At 42.4% G+C, this 16,011-nt stretch overlaps 1 protein-coding gene across 4 annotated transcripts in view; it reads right to left on the bottom strand.

The window, feature by feature from the left end:
- Positions 1-16,011, bottom strand: part of RBM20 (RNA binding motif protein 20) — a 141,474-nt gene that overhangs the window by 81,240 nt on the left and 44,223 nt on the right. The window contains exon 1 of one of the 4 annotated variants that reach the window (XM_075611847.1): positions 10,910-11,272. The exons of the other annotated variants lie outside the window; for them this stretch is intronic. The gene's annotated coding sequence lies outside the window, so the exon portion shown is untranslated. Of the gene's footprint in view, positions 1-10,909; positions 11,273-16,011 lie in introns of those variants that run through there. 4 annotated transcript variants of the gene reach the window in all.

The following is a 16,011-nucleotide window of genomic DNA, read 5'->3' as shown; positions in this document are numbered from 1 at the left end:
TTTGACGTCACGTTACCATGGCAACCGTGGCATCACATGACCCCGTGGTCACGCGTCTGAAACCGGCTGAATTTCAGTAAGTAGAGGCTGCAGAGGCCTCGCGCGGTCCCCCGGCATTTAATTTATCTCTTAGCATACAAAGCTTCCACTGCAGACGGGGATGCTGGGTAATGACAAGTAAATGAGCACTCGCAGTGTGTCACTTTTAGTTTCATATCCATTTTAACATGGATCCCTATAAACTTCTGCCTGCCGTATTAGGCTGCGCTTATAGTGCCTGCGACGCGACGTCAGGCTCCGGTCGCTGGAAAAATCGACTTGACTTCCAGCCATCGCGTCTACTATAAGCGCATGCGACGGCGGCAAAACATTTGTTTTGCCGCGACGTCGCTGGCACAATAAGCACGGCCTTAGGCTACGCTTATAGTGCCGGCGACGATGACTTCCAGCGATTGCAACCAAGCCGTCGCGCCACGCTTACTATAAGCGTACGCGTCGGCGGCAATACATTTGTTTTGACGCGACGTCGCGTCGTTGTCGCCGGCACTATGAGCGCAGCCTAAAACAGCTTTTACTCCACAGCCTCGGTTAAAGAAGTGCATACTGTACTTTTTTAATGTCTGGAGATATATATCACATACATTTTATTTTTTAATTTATTATCCTCAAACATATATCTGACAGTATGTAAGTATTATGTTACGCAGTGCATTTAATTCCCCCATATTGTTTGACTTTTGTGGTTTATTTTGTAATTCCTCTATTTTTCAATTAGGCAGCTCAAAAAATACTAGCGAAAATATTGAGATAATTTTAAGGTTTGGTTGGCAAAATTGGTCTATCACCAGCTTTATTCAAATAAAAGAATAAAATACTTACAAATCTCATGTGCGGAATAGACCCCATTTCCGAGGTCTCTTAACCATTTCGGTGCTGGAGACACTTCAGCACTGATTGGGTTAAATCTCCATGTGCACGGCTTGACCTCTCTAATCATTGTCTGATTGTATTATTGGGCTAGGACTCCAGTGGGGCGGGAGGAAGTTTCTTCTTTATAATGAGCCTTGACCATGGAAATAAGGCAAAACAGCTTTAAAGCACGATCTCTACAGTCGTAAAAATGGCTTTCCTTGCAGTGTCAGCGCCTGCTCAGCCCCGAGCTGCATTTTCTAGAAGCCCCGTTTTCCTACTGAACATTCCTTAGTCTCCTGCAGCTGAGTATTAAATAGGCAGGGAAATGGCAGCAATTTCAGGCTCATAAAAAAGACAATATTCCAGTGAAAAGCAGATTTTTATGAAAGGAAAACGCGGAATACATTTTGACGCTCTCTGCAGCACCCGTTAACTGTCACAAACTGCCTGCGAGTTTCCCGGATTCGGGGTCAGTCTCACTCATTTTTAGCGTCAGCGTCTCAGAAATGCGTATCCCCAAATCTCAGTGATGTTAGCTATTTAAGATGGACACACCCGCTCTCCGTGGGTTCCAGTAATATGTTCGTACGTGTTTATTCTGCAAAACTAGATGAGCTTTTTTAGTTACAGACTAAACTCCGTAACAGAATAAGGAAATACGGGGGTCAGTTATCGACACTCACAGTGCGAATGAATAGCGTACGACAATTCACACCACTTCTGTTCCTGTATAGATAGAAATTATTATCCGAGCGCGCCGTCACAAATCTTCCCCCGGTAACATGGGTCATGAGAAAGTTCAGCAAGCCCAATAAATATTCATAGGGTCCCAGTCACCAGGATCTCCCAAAAAATTATTTATTCTTAAAAGTATTAAACGCAGACATGGACAGAGAAACACGACGGCCAGAGAAACAGGACTGGCAGAGACAGCCTGTCACACATGAGTGGGAGTAAAGCCGTGCTGAAGTTTAGCACCGCTTGTGGATCTGGACCCCCGAGTTTCATCACCCCAGGCTTGTGGAATCACCCCAGGCTTGTGGAATCACCCCAGGCTTGTGGAATCACCCCAGGCTTGTGGAATCACCCCAGGCTTGTGGAATCTTTTGAAAACAAACAAACCCGATTTCAGAGGGGGCGTGAAGGGCAGCAGCACGGAGGCCCCACACATACAGGGAAACTCCGGGGGTTACATTATCAGAGACATGCTATGATATATTGTCAACACAAACAAGTGATGGGCCCAGCAACGCGTTGTAACATGGGAAACATTACTGTTAAGTTTACAGCTACTTTAATGTGGGGAACATACTTAATACATTATACACGGATGTGTGTTTGCTAAAAAAATGCACAAATTGTGAAACAACGCTCAATTACTGATGTTTTTTTACCTATTTAGTCAAATCCATTTATCTCCCCAACGAATAAAAATGTAATTGTACCGTTTCAAGAACGATTTGATATGGGTTATTACAGGGGTGCACAAAGTTACCTACATGCGCCCCCCCCCCCTCCATGCACGGCTCCGGCGTCATGTGATGTCACATTACCATGGCAACGTGACGTCACATGACCCCGCAGCGTCATTTGACACCGGGTTGCCATGGAGACGGGTCGCTGGAAGGGAAGAAAAAGTTACAGAGGTCTCGCGCGATCCCCTGCATTTATTTGAAATGCTTTCGGGGAAGCGCAGGGCCTCTGTAACAGCTGCGCGCCCCCTTCACGCACCCCTGTGTTACTATACACAGATTCGTCGATTCCCTTTTGGCTCATTTATTTTAAATTTTTCAGGCTTTCAAACGATTGAGATTTTGCAAACGATTGAGACTGTACACAGTGCGGTGACAGGCGGAAGGAAGCAGAGTGTCAGAAAGAGACATCTTTATCAGCTGCTCGGACAGCGAACCTTTAAACAGAGATTTTTGCACTAATAAATCTTGGGAAAATGTATACCCTATGTTTGAAACTTGAGCAGCAGAAGACTTTGGTTACCAGACAGATATCTTCTACAAGAATTAGAAATCCAACCATTTATATTGCTAAACTGTCTCTTACCAAGTACTGTACATAACGTTTTTGTTTAAAAGGGCAGATCCATATGGCATTTTTTAATTTATGTTATTTTAACAGAATAAAAGTAATACAATGTTACAAATAAAGAATGGAAACGAATGTTTGATGTCTCATGTTTAGATCATTTTCAATATTCAACAAATCCCAGAGCATTCTCAATCAACCCCTGAACCACCTTCAATCACCCCCTGGGGGGGGGGGGGGGGGGAGTTAAAGCTGCAGTTCAGGCAATATCCTGCATGTGTGTTTTTTTTAATAAATCAGTTCTGTAGTAAGAAAAAATACTTTTAGCATTTTCTGTTTGAAAAAAAACAACTTTGAAAGACCAATTTTGTTGTATTCTATTTTAACAAGCATGCTTGTTCCCATAGCAACGATTTACATTCCCCATATTTAAAGATGTCGCCAAACTTTGCTGATCAATAGACGGAGAACGAATTGACCGGCAGCTATGCAGTTCTTTAGGTAATTAGAGATTGCCCACATGAAACTATTGAAATAAAAAAATAAATTAAAAAAAAAAAGACTGAACAGCTTTAAGACCTCCTGCTCTAGAGGGTAGCCAAAACATTGGTCCAATAAAATAATTTTGGATTAGATTCCCCAGGCATGCCTAAAGGGGTTCCCTGTAATAATTTTCAGGTCATTTTAAAATTGTACTAAATACAGAAGAGGTTACAATGCATCTAATCACAGAGTTGCTATTAGAGATGGTTGGGGTTCCTCAGAATTTCACATGGGCTTCCTTAACAACAAAAAAAGGGTTGGAAACGACTGTTATAGGGTCTCTGATAGAAGCACCCTCTCCAGTTGTCTGGTCTATACCAGTTAAGTGTGTGCCCCAATCCCTTCACACTGATATATATATGTAGTATTTAGCTTCTTGGCATACCCAGTTAATCAACCCCACACTGATGAGACCCATTAAGGTCGAAACAGCTGTCTGTGGGTGGTTTTCTGGGTATGCACCTTAACCCTGGCTGTGCTCAAAGCTGTGACCATGCAGCAAGCTTAAGCCTATAGGGAACCATGTTAAAAATGGTTTTTGAGGCAAAAAGTGACAGTGTGTGCTCATTTGCATGTCATTTCCCAGAATCCCTTGCTGCAGTGGAAGTTCTGTATGCTGGGTGATAATGGGGAAAGGCGGGGTTGCAGACCTGCCTAAGACATGCAGATGAGCATACAGTTGTATTTACATATATATATATATATATATATATATATATATATATATATATATATATATATATATATATATATATCTCTTTGTGGGTATTAAAAGTTTACTATATCTACATATTGTCTGGCCCACAAACAGTTGTATCTAAGTTAATAAGATAGAGAATATACAAACAGTCTAAGGTATTTGGTTACCATAGAAACATTATACGTTTAATAAATAAACTTTTTTAATTATTATTTTGTTATTAATGTATTATTGTTTAAAACCTGTATTTAACATACTAAGCATGCCACTGCCATTAATTCACTTGCAAAATAATTCACAATGCAATTTAAAAATGGCAACACTATGTACATCCTGTATATCTTTTATTTATATAGTGCCATCTATGTTCTATCTAGTGTTATCTATGTTCCCAGCGCGTTACAGCAGTAATACACTTAACACAATGTGAATAAGCGCTTCATACATAAAAGTAACATTAGGAAAAAGAGTCCCTGCCCCGAAGAGTTTACAATCTCAAACTTGGACGGTTAGGGCAAGCCGTGCGTGGAGCACAAACTAACAATGCGAGGAGTCCAGTGTATGAGTTACAGGCCTCTGGGGGTGGTCTTTACATGTGATAGGGGATAGGGTATAGGTTTTTGGTGTAAAACAAATCCATCTATGAAATGCTGCCTCAGACTCTGAGAATCCGGGACCCCAGTACAGCACAAAATATTAAATACCCCATCTCTACATCAATATGAAAGCTACCTCCCAGCTGGAGTTACAAAGGCCCATAAAAAAAGTAAAGCCAAAGTCCATGACCTCGGCAGAAGAGCAGACGATGTAAAAAACTAAATGGCCGACCTCACTGAAGCTCATAACGGGTTCTCCCAGGACCTGGAACAGATGAAGGCCTGGAGCTTAATGAAAGGCTGGAAGACCTGGAGGTCAGCAGGCGTCCTCAGGGCAGAAGATCTGTTCCATCGAGATGGTATTCTCCCCTTTGAAGGGTTAGTGGAGATATTTCAGCTACCCAATTGGGAACTGTTCCATTACCTACTGTACATAGTGAGAGAGGGCTGGTGTCAGCACTGAACTGCATAGTGCTTTCCCCCGACGCAGATAACAAATGCCTGTTAATGCTTATGGTGGGAAGAGGAGTTAGGAGGTACATTAAAAATGGACCATTGGAATTAAATCTGTGTATCTGCTTCCAAGGGTTCAATATGAACCACAATCAAAGACATTTCTTACAAACTACCATATATCGATGGTACCTGACCCGTCCGTCTGAATAAGATGAAAAGGAGTTCCTCGCCCAGATGTTTTTCGGGGCTGCAGACTAAATGGCTCCCTGTCCAACATCTGGTGGTCCTGCCCTCACATTAGACCAGTCTGGTCTCAAACGTTTTCTCTAATTCATCAGCTCCTTGGAACCTCCTTAAGACTGGACCTGTGGCTGGCCCTTCTGAATAAAATGCCTGCTAACCTCCGCAAGGCAAAAGAAAAAATGGATACCGTACAATACATACTCTCAGCCACCCGCAGCTCTATCACTGCCCACTAGTTAGAACCCGGTCCCCCCTCAGCAGAACATGATATATGTTCCCCTTTTTACTGATTCATTGTAATATTGATATACTGTATATACATTCTTGAAAACGAGAGGTAACTCTCAATGTATTACTTCCTGGTAAAACATGTTATAAATAAATAAATGAATGAATATTACCCTCCCTCTCTATTCTGTACCCGAAATAAACTGTTTGGGGGCAAAAATATATTGATAAAACAAGAAAGAGAAACAGAGAGAGAGAGAGAGAGAAAGAAAGAGAGATGAAAAAGAGAGATAAAAAAAAAGAAAGAGAGAGGAGAGAGTTGAACCTGCGCTACACATGGGGAGATACCTGTGAACACAACTGAGGTTTAAATTATTTGAATATATTTGAGATATTGAAATTAGTCTATTTTCCAAGTTTCCCCGTCTAAAAGCCCTAGTTCAGGGTCTGGATGGAGCAACGCCAGAGTTAGTTAGGACTTAAATAATGTTGCTAATTATCATTAAGGCTATAATAAGCTCATTAGCAATCACGTATTATTATTTTATGATTAACAGCAAATTAAATAGACTACGGCAACTTAGTGAATGTACCCAATAATGTTGGGAACAATTCTATACCAATAGGGCTTCTCATAGGAGCAGTTACTGAGTGACAACTTCCATTCACAGCAATGGTTGCGACAGAGGAGTTCCTTCTGTATGTAGCTGAGGCTCTGACTGTAAGCTCTTCAGATCAGGCTGCAAAGTCTACTACGCCAAGTGTTATATAATCATTTCTACTTGGCGATAAAGATCACATGCACCAACATGTGTTAACTTGGCGATATATAGTGTACTGTATTATGATCGTCTTGCATGAAACATGTTGGCACTTTGTAAGTAATAATACACAACACTGTATCATTCTGCAACGTGATGAATGGACTGTTACATATTTTTGGGCATCCTATTATTATTCGCTGCCGGAAAACACGCTGGTTGTGTAACCAGGGTATGCACTAGGGACATGGAGGCAGAATTATCTGGCATTCTGCAGTTCCAGGCCTGGAGAAGGCCAATCCCGCTGGAAAGACTCTCAGATTATCAGTGGAGGAGGAATGTCACGGCCTCTGATATTCTGCACAGGGACATTTATCAAGAAGACAGCTGGTATGAGTACAACGACTTCTTTTGCTATAGCACAGGAACGTGGCTGTCTGGCTTTATTCCCCACGGGAGGCTTCTGCTTCCTCCTCTGATAAATCAGTGGCACTGCAGAAGATTCATTCAATAGCACATCCACTTTGTAGCTCGCTATAGAAGTTTGTCCCATGTTTCACAAACCCGAAACATTGTCAGCATCACAATGGTGAGCAAGCAAGCACTCCCCGACTTAAACGGGAGTCCCTGTGCAATAGTGCCCTGATCGGCACTGCCACACTGGAATGAACAACCCCCTCGGTCCAAGATTTGCTTGTCCAGTATCTCGGTATGGGCTGAGGGGGGAGCTGGTGCTCCTGATGTGATTGAACCCAGTGTCGGCTCCTTGTGACTTTGGTCAAGTCACTTTATCTCCTTGTGCCTCAGGCACCAAGCAGAATTCTATGAACAGCACTGGGTAAATGGTCAGCGACACGAGGAAAAATTCTATGATTATCTTATTTTTATTTGTATGACGTTTGGGAAAGGGGAACGCGTTTGGGCAGCCTGCGTAAAGCACCATTTATTTTATTTACTGCCTGTATTTTATAACTTAACCCAGGGGGGCTCGGCTCCAGTCCTCAAGACCTCCCCCAACAGGTCAGTGTAGAGGGAGAAAGGGGGTGGCCCGGTATTAAAGGGGTTGCACCCCATATGGCCATCCCCTGACCTCACCAGAGACAAGGGGTTAACTCTCCATCCCCCAACCCTAAGTAAGTGTTACCTTCTTGCCTGTTAATTGTACTATATTGCTGTGTTCACCTTATTTAAGGAATAAATTATATTTTATTATATCTAAGCCTCGTTCAGTTCAACCCAGATATTTGTTGTTCATTATATCTTGTCATAAGCTACCGTGACAGTCAGGTTTTCAGGATATCCCAGCTTCAGCACAGGTGGTTCAATCAGAGACCTGTGCTGAAGCAGGGATATCCTGCAAACCTGACCTGTTGGGGGAACTTGAGGACTGGAGTTGAGCCCCCCTGACTTAACCAATTCTCTGCCAGTGGACAGTGTCAGTTGCCGTCTGTTTTGTAATACGACTCTCCCTCCAGCACCCACGGCCGCAGCATACATTTCCCTGCGCCCGGAACACGTGTGCTAATTGGAAGGCTAATTAGACGAGCATAAGCAAGACCCCGCTGCTAATGCGCAGTACAAAGATTCCTCAGGCATAGGATTCCTTTCGTGCAATGTTTATATTTCACATCTGGTCCCTGTATTGTGTAACCACTCCCCGTATAGTAACAAACACTACAAAGTGCCGTGCACAGGATTGGGCTTGAAAGATGACATTTAATCCATTTGATGCCCTTCCTCCGGCAAACCAAGGGTTAAACTGAAAGCTACAGAACTACTAGAAACAAACCTGCAGGCATCCTCTACAAAGACAAGTCTTCCATGGTAAACCAATTCATTGGAGGGGTTTTACAATCTGTATCAAATGTCTTTTGATGATAATTTGTCAATTCTGAAATCTACAGGTACATTGTTGCTTCAGATATGTCCTTGGTTTGTAAAGTGATTATCAGGCCATCGTCCCTCAAATAGAATTAATGGATATTGTTGAATTAAACATGTAGAGACTGAAAACACATTCACTTTTTCCCAGGATACAAAGACTTAAAATAACAACTTTAAGTGCGCTCCAGCCTTTCCGAGGAAGCGAATGACCCCGAGATGTTCTTATCTTTGTTTTGAATCCGCTACATGCTCTTTTAAAGAATTAAGAGGGGTTGGGCCCGTCTCCTAATAGACAGACCGAAAACGTACATTTGTAGGGTGTAAATAAGCACACAGCAATATAAAATGTCATTAATGGGATTTCTTTGTAGCTTGTGCAGTGTTTGTAAATTGATTTTGAGACCTTACTTTTCAAGACCTGCACAGCATTTAGCTTTTCAACGACTGTTTTTCCCTTCTAATTATTGCCGGTTTCTTCTTTTACAAACATGGTCCCAAATCCTCTCAAGAGAACGACTTGGTGTGTTCTCCTGTGCGGGACACGGCCGCTTCTTTTCCTTGTGACAAGGAGATATTCTTTAGAAATAACAAAACCTGCCTTCCCAAGGGATAGCAAAGCCACATGGGATACTGTGTATAGAGAAGGCTTTGCACTCAAGTGTAACTATAATCCGGGGCTTTTCTAAGCTTGCGAGATGTCACAAGTGGATAATATGGTCCTAGGGTCCGCTGAGAATTGAGTTACCGTTGGTTGGATAAAGCTGTCAGTACGGCCTCAGGAAAGGAGCTTTACTAAAATCCAAAGAAAAACTTTGCATTCTTTTGAACTGAATTATCTTGGGGAGCAAATGGAGTGAGAATGAATGGAAGACACCTGTATTTTCCTTTCCATCCAAATGTGCCGTAACCTTCTTGCTAAAGCGCTGACACGCTCAGTACAGGGAATGTGAGCTGCGATCACGCGGGAACGGTGTCACTCCCCGTCTGGTACGTACCCGTGGGGGGGTGGGGGGGGTGTAATGTCTGTTTACGCTCCATTATATGCAGGAAAATAAACAGTTTTTGCTGTGGATAAACGTAACGTCTTATCATGGAAGGAAATAAAATGTCCCTATATGTTCTATACTGCGCTGAAGATAAAAATAAACCTTTAGTGCTGGAGGAGTCTGCAGTTAGAAAGACAGCTGCTAATTTCTGAACCTTGTCACTGCTGGAAGAGCCGGATTTTTCAGGGAGTAAAAATTCAGCTATTTTGGAAAACTACAAAAGACACAAATACCCAATGCTACATCAAATGTGCCAAAAAATACATAGTTAAATACTTAAATGTTTGTATTTTCATAAGTAAGGATCATTTAGTTAAACCCTTTGGCCAAAGCGTTATAAGCCTGCAGCCACGTCACGGCATGACCACTTTGCAGGTCCTAACACTACCTGTGAGTATTCTCATTTACCTCTGCAGTGGAGGGAGAATGGTCTCAGTGGACCTGTCCTGCACATGAACACGAAAAAAAAACCTGCTGCTTAAAAAGTGAAGGGGGGGGGGGAGGAGGGGGGGTGAACTTAAACCCTGGGAGGAGGGGTCACTAACCTCCAAACAACTGATACCAGTTGACAATTAATGAACACACAATCCCAGCTATATGATGTGTGCCTTTGTGTATATGTTGTATGACTGTGTATATGGTGTCTGTATAGGGTGTGTTCCTCTGTGTATATGGTGTCTGTATAGGGTGTGTTCCTCTGTGTATATGGTGAGTGTGCCTCTATGTGTATATGGTGTGTGTGGGCTGCCTGGTTCTTGGGCCAGTTTGTTGGGCTTGCCCCTCGGGCTAAAATTGGCCAGCGCCCCCTGCTCTTAGGCACGCTGTCTCAGAGGCATTGCCATTCCACTTAGGTCCCATGGCTACTATTGCGATATCCCCCATAGGACATAGGCTTCCTCTTGGATAGTAGACCTGTGTAGTACTGTGAACGCTATCTGGATGGAACAGTTTCCCCAACTATAAAATAACAACCATGGCAGTATCATTAAACATTAACTATACACTTATAGAAACACAATTAACAGTGAGGCTCCTCCAACTGTCACTGCCAGGAATCTGCTTTCTAGAACCTTCATGCTACCAATATATACACCAATCAACAACTTGGTATGTGAGGTAAAGCTCTCACATAGGGTCCCTACACATTGCACTCAAAGTACATAATTTTGTATTATAGAAGGATGATTTAATAATCAGAAAGGCCAATATTCCTATAGAAAAAGGAATACAATGCACCTCATATGTACCACTAACATAAAAGAATATTTAATGAAAACAATAAAGTTTTATTATCCATCAACAACGACATAAGTGTGATTTATTTACAGTGATGATTAAAAACTATATATACCCCCAAAACTATATATACCCTCAGTGGTCACCATGCATACAGAGGGAGTGGCTTCTTTCCTGCTAGGTCACTCTGTACCATGGGATAGGAGAGGGGTGTTGCCCTGCGTGAGCCCACACAGTTAATCCCTTAGGCCATTAACCCCTTACCTGGCAAAGTAGTCCCTAGGGGGTGCTACATAGAGTTGTGCCTATTCCGGCTTGTTTAACTGCACCAGAACCCCTGCCACAGCGGGAATCCGACCTCCGGCTCCCACGGCCAAGTCAGCCGCTGTCCTCTATCCTAAAACTGCCAGTTGTGATGCTGGATTTGGGGAGGGGAGATCAGCGTCTTCGGGGATCTGGCAACATTCCACCAGCTGGTTTACTTTCCAATGATAATGATTTTTCAGCTCACTTCTGACCGGAAGCAAAGTTCAGCTAAATAACATTACTGACATAAAAGACCCTGTGTATCCCATTGAGGCATCCTCTGCCCCCCATATCGTACAATGGGTCTCCAGCATGGTCATCCCACGGCTGCTGGGACAATACTCTGACTCCACAGATCACTTCAGTTCCTATCAGTCTCTATTGTTAGGTACACGACACACATCGCAAAGAATGTGTCCTGTGCTATCTAGGTGTTTAAATGGCACGGTTATCACATCGCCCCATGTGACCGGGCAGGAATAGAGATACGGGCTGTCAAGGAGGAGACAGAGAGCAGAACACTGGAGATTCTTAGCCTTTGCCAGTTGACCTGAAAAACCCAGTCTCGTGCTATAGGGTGAATGACACAAAATCCAGCCTCATGCTATAGGGTTAGTGACACAAAATCCAGCCTCATGCTATAGGGTGAGTGACAAAACCTAGCCTCATGCTATAGGGTGAGTGACAAAACCTAGCCTCATGCTATAGAGTGAGTGACACAAAACCCAGCCTCATGCTATAGGGTGAGTGACACAAAACCCAGCCTCGTGCTATAGGATGAGTGACACAAAATCCAGCCTCGTGCTATAGGGTGAGTGACAAAACCTAGCCTCATGCTATACGGTGAGTGACACAAAACCTAGCCTCATGCTATAGGGTGAGTGACACAAAACCCAGCCTCATGCTATAGGGTGAGTGACAAAAAACCCAGCCTCGTGCTATAGGGTGAGTGACAAAAAACACAGCCTCGTGCTATAGGGTGAGTGACACAAAACACAGCCTCGTGCTATAGGGCGAGTGACACAAAACCCAGCCTCGTGCTATAGGGTGAGTGACACGAAATAGATGATTTACTTTGAATGGATCAGTTACCTCATAGCCCACAGGGGTCAAAGTGTCTAAACCAGGAGAGGCCAACTCCAGTCCTCAAGGGCCACAAACAGGTCAGATTTTTAGGATATCCCTGCTTCAGCACAGGTGGCTCAGTCAAAGACTGAGCCACCTGTGCTGAAGCAGAGATCCAGCCTTGAGAAAGCCAAATGAGTGAAAACGTACATCGGCAGATGACGTTACGACGTCACCAGGGAGTGATTCCTGACACTGATGGATCACACCCATTTCTTTTAAAGCTGCAGTTGTCTTTTTTTTTTTTTTTAATTATTTTTTTTACTTCAATAGTTTCATGTGTGCAATCTCTAATTACCTAAAGAACTGTATAGCTGCAGGTCAATTTGTTCTCCGTCTATTGATCGACGAAATTTGGTGACATCATTAGAGCTGGCATATGTTTTTCTTCTGCTTCTGTCACTCAGTGGAAGCTCATGAATATTCATGAGCACTCCTGCACTGACATGTGCTAGAGGGAGGGCAGGGCTGACAAAGGGGCGTGCCAGGGCTTGTGACAGGACATGAAGGGGCAGTGCCTTAGCAAATGGCTGTTAAAATAGAATACAAGAAAATTGGTCTTTCAAAGTTGTTTTTTTAAAAACAGAAAATGCTAAAAGTATTTTTTCTTACTACAGAACTGATTTATTAAAAAAAACACACATGCAGGATATTGACTTAACTGCAGCTTTAACGTGTGTTAGTGTAGCAATGTTCTTTCAATACATTGCTGTTTTTTAAATCTGTGTTACCAAGGGTGCTGTCACTAAAGCCTAATTACATTTTTCTCTAGGCACAAATATGCCATGCACCCTAAACTCCCCTGCAGATCTATATATTTTTACGAGCGGCTGCACTGGGCAGCTCCCGCTGAAACAAGCTTTTGAATACTTAAGCATTAGAAACAGCTACAATTATGAAACACTGTGAAGGCAACATTTGGCATTCACTCTGTTTCTAAGTTATCTGTGTATCCGGATCACTGTGATATACCTGCATCAGTTTACCCGATATGGTCAACGTGTGAATTTATATCAGTTGATCACACTGTACGGCTTCGTAAATATCTTAATAGCCAGCCCAATACACCTTATATGCGCGGTCATGATCACAGGGACACTGTGTTAGCCAAAATTTAGACAGGCAAATCTCGGTGCTTCTGTTCGACTGTATAGTAATCATCTAATACAAGGTTTACAAAATATTTCTGCTCTGAATACAGGAAGGGAGGGAACTGCATTAAAATTGCTCCTTTTTTCTTTGAAAGGATTATAAACTTTAGGCTAGTAAATAAAAAATGAGCGGTACTTCAAGTTTACAAATAAAAATAAAAAGCAGTGGTACTTTGTATGAATTCTATTTATAACTGGTATGCAGTTCGTTTTCTTTGTTAAAGCAGCAAAACATGTGAAATCTTCTATGTTTTTTAAATAAATCAGATCTGTAGTATTAGATAATACTGCATTTTTTTCTTTTTTTACTAATCAACTCTTAATGCCATTTTAATGGGTTTTAAAGCAACCTTTGATTTCTGTAGCAGGCTTTAGCCCACCTCCCCAGCAGTGCAAGATATTTGTAACACTTTCCAGTTTGTGATCATTTGTTGCCAATATTCCCAGTAGTTTGAGCTGCAAACTGTAACAATAGATAATGTTACCTTAGTAATATCAGGATACATTTTAGCTGCTGAGTTACACTGACTGAAGCAGCCATTATGTTAGGCACACAATCAGGATATTTACAGATTTATAACAGGAGCACCAAACGATTGCCGGCTTAGGTAACAATGTATAATTATATATGTGGTCACATGCTTTATGTACATTTACAAATAATTTAAAAAAAAAAGGGGAATGTAGTATTGCTGCTTTAACTTCACCAGATAAGACGCCTCCCTTGTTCCCATACTGTACAAATGTACATACCCTTTTATACAAACTAATTATACATTTGCTTGTATTATTCTGATCAGTTTTATTGGGAAACCTGCCTCTTCCTTTCCTGACAAATACAGATGTGGAATACTACATGTGGGGTGCAATAACGCGCCCTCCAAAACACATTCAGTGCTGTGATCGTGTGATTATGTTGCAGCTTTGCTGCTGATTCCAAACATTCCTAAAGAGGAAGAAACTATTGATATTTCTTTCTGTGGATTCCATAGCTAGTCATTCGAATCTATCCCTGGAATGCTCTTTTCCGGGGCGCAGTAATTCAGGAATGGAAAATGGCTTAAGGATATTAAAAACAAAATTCCAAGGAGTAGGACCAGAAGTCTCAAAAGGTACAGAAAAAAAAAATCTATATTTGAGTTGATGGCTGATTGCTGCAAGCCTGACATTCCTTGGAAGTGTACGCTTATCGCTCAGTTACAGAGCTTGCGTCAGCCTTGAGTGCATTTTATGAAAGTTAATGTTATTCGGGAACATAACGTCTGTCCCTGAGTTAGATAACATCACATTATGTGCCCGGATTTGCTGGGGGTTTAGTGAATACCCCCCCCCCCCCCAAAAAAAAAACCTCCCATTCATTTCATCATTTCATTAGAAGTTAAAGCATGTTAAAGATTAGCACAGTTTATCGAATCTGGGCCTTTGTGTAAACTGAATATTCTGTGGCATTTCAGTTATTCTGTTAATATTATTATTGTTATTATTGTATTACATTGGCAAGTACTTCTTTTATAATATTCTAACAGACCCTGCTTAGTGGGGTTGTACTTTTAAACCATCAAACTAACTGGAGATGCCTAGAAAATCACGCCAGTAGCTAAGGGGTTAAAACAGACGTATCCCACTAGGTCAGGGGTGGGCCACTCCAGCCCTTAAGGGCCACCAACAGGTCAGGTTTACAGGATATCACTGGTTTAGCACAGATGGCACAATCAGTGGCTCAGTCGAAGACTGCACCACCTGTGCTGAAGCAGTGATATGCTGTAAACCTGACCTGTTGGCGGCCCTTGAGGACTGGCGTTTCCCACCCCTGACCTAGGTCCTGTGAGTTGTGATTTCCATTTTCACATGACCCACCAAGGACATCACATGACCAGAGGTGTAGAAGCCTTGTGGTTAATGTATGTTTGAGATGTATGTGGCACAGATGTAAACGCAGCTAAAGGGTACCAGTGTTATTATGTTACCTGCAACTATTCCCCAGGAAGTACTGTACATACCTGTCTGTTATCTCTCAGTGGCCCAAATCTGGGGTGTCTGTGTTACATACAACGCTGCACACAATACATTCTTGTCATTCTTAGCAGGACAGACTCATCAGCAGGGCTTGAAATAAATTGTGCTCGATACACTGAGCTGCTGCATAAATCATACAGCTAAAATTAGTTTGGAAATGTGTACCTCTCCTATACGGTCCTCCTAGCGCGTTTTCTTACTAGCGTTGCATTGTGGGCACCTCTGGCGGCGCCGAAATTAATATTAATATTGCGGCGCCATGTCCACCAGTTAGCAAAATAGTTCGTTATGCAGGAATTCTGCGTAAACAGTTAAAAGTGCTGCGAGAATTAATCCTATACCTGTATCTGGCATTAAACAGTATCACGCTACCAAATCTTAATATAACTACTCTAGTCATTTCCACAACAACACTTTAATAAAAGCAATGTCAAGAATTACATTGAGGGGCTTCTTCTAGTAGCTCTGAATTTGTCGTTGCCAAACCGCACGTTTTGGGATGTTCACAAGAAGCGGAATGAAATGTGTGAAAAACAGTATTCTCTATTGTAAATTGCGTCTATAAAAAGTGACAAACAGCCCGATTTGAATTTAGAAGCGAAATGACGAAAGGTGAAGTCCCTCGAAAGCCTGGTAGGAGGAGGACCCAGCAGGATTAGAACCCACAACCCTGCCATTCAGGGCAGCAGCTCTAGAATTGAACTAAACCAGATGCTGGGAAACTCCACTGTCACATATCTCTCAGGTGTCTCAGGTGTGCTCACTATT

The sequence above is a fragment of the Ascaphus truei genome, chromosome 8 (assembly GCF_040206685.1).
Source record: "Ascaphus truei isolate aAscTru1 chromosome 8, aAscTru1.hap1, whole genome shotgun sequence".
In the NCBI taxonomy this organism is placed as follows: domain Eukaryota; kingdom Metazoa; phylum Chordata; class Amphibia; order Anura; family Ascaphidae; genus Ascaphus; species Ascaphus truei.
Note: the sequence above shows the minus strand (reverse complement) of the source record. Positions and strands in the feature narration are given on the sequence as shown.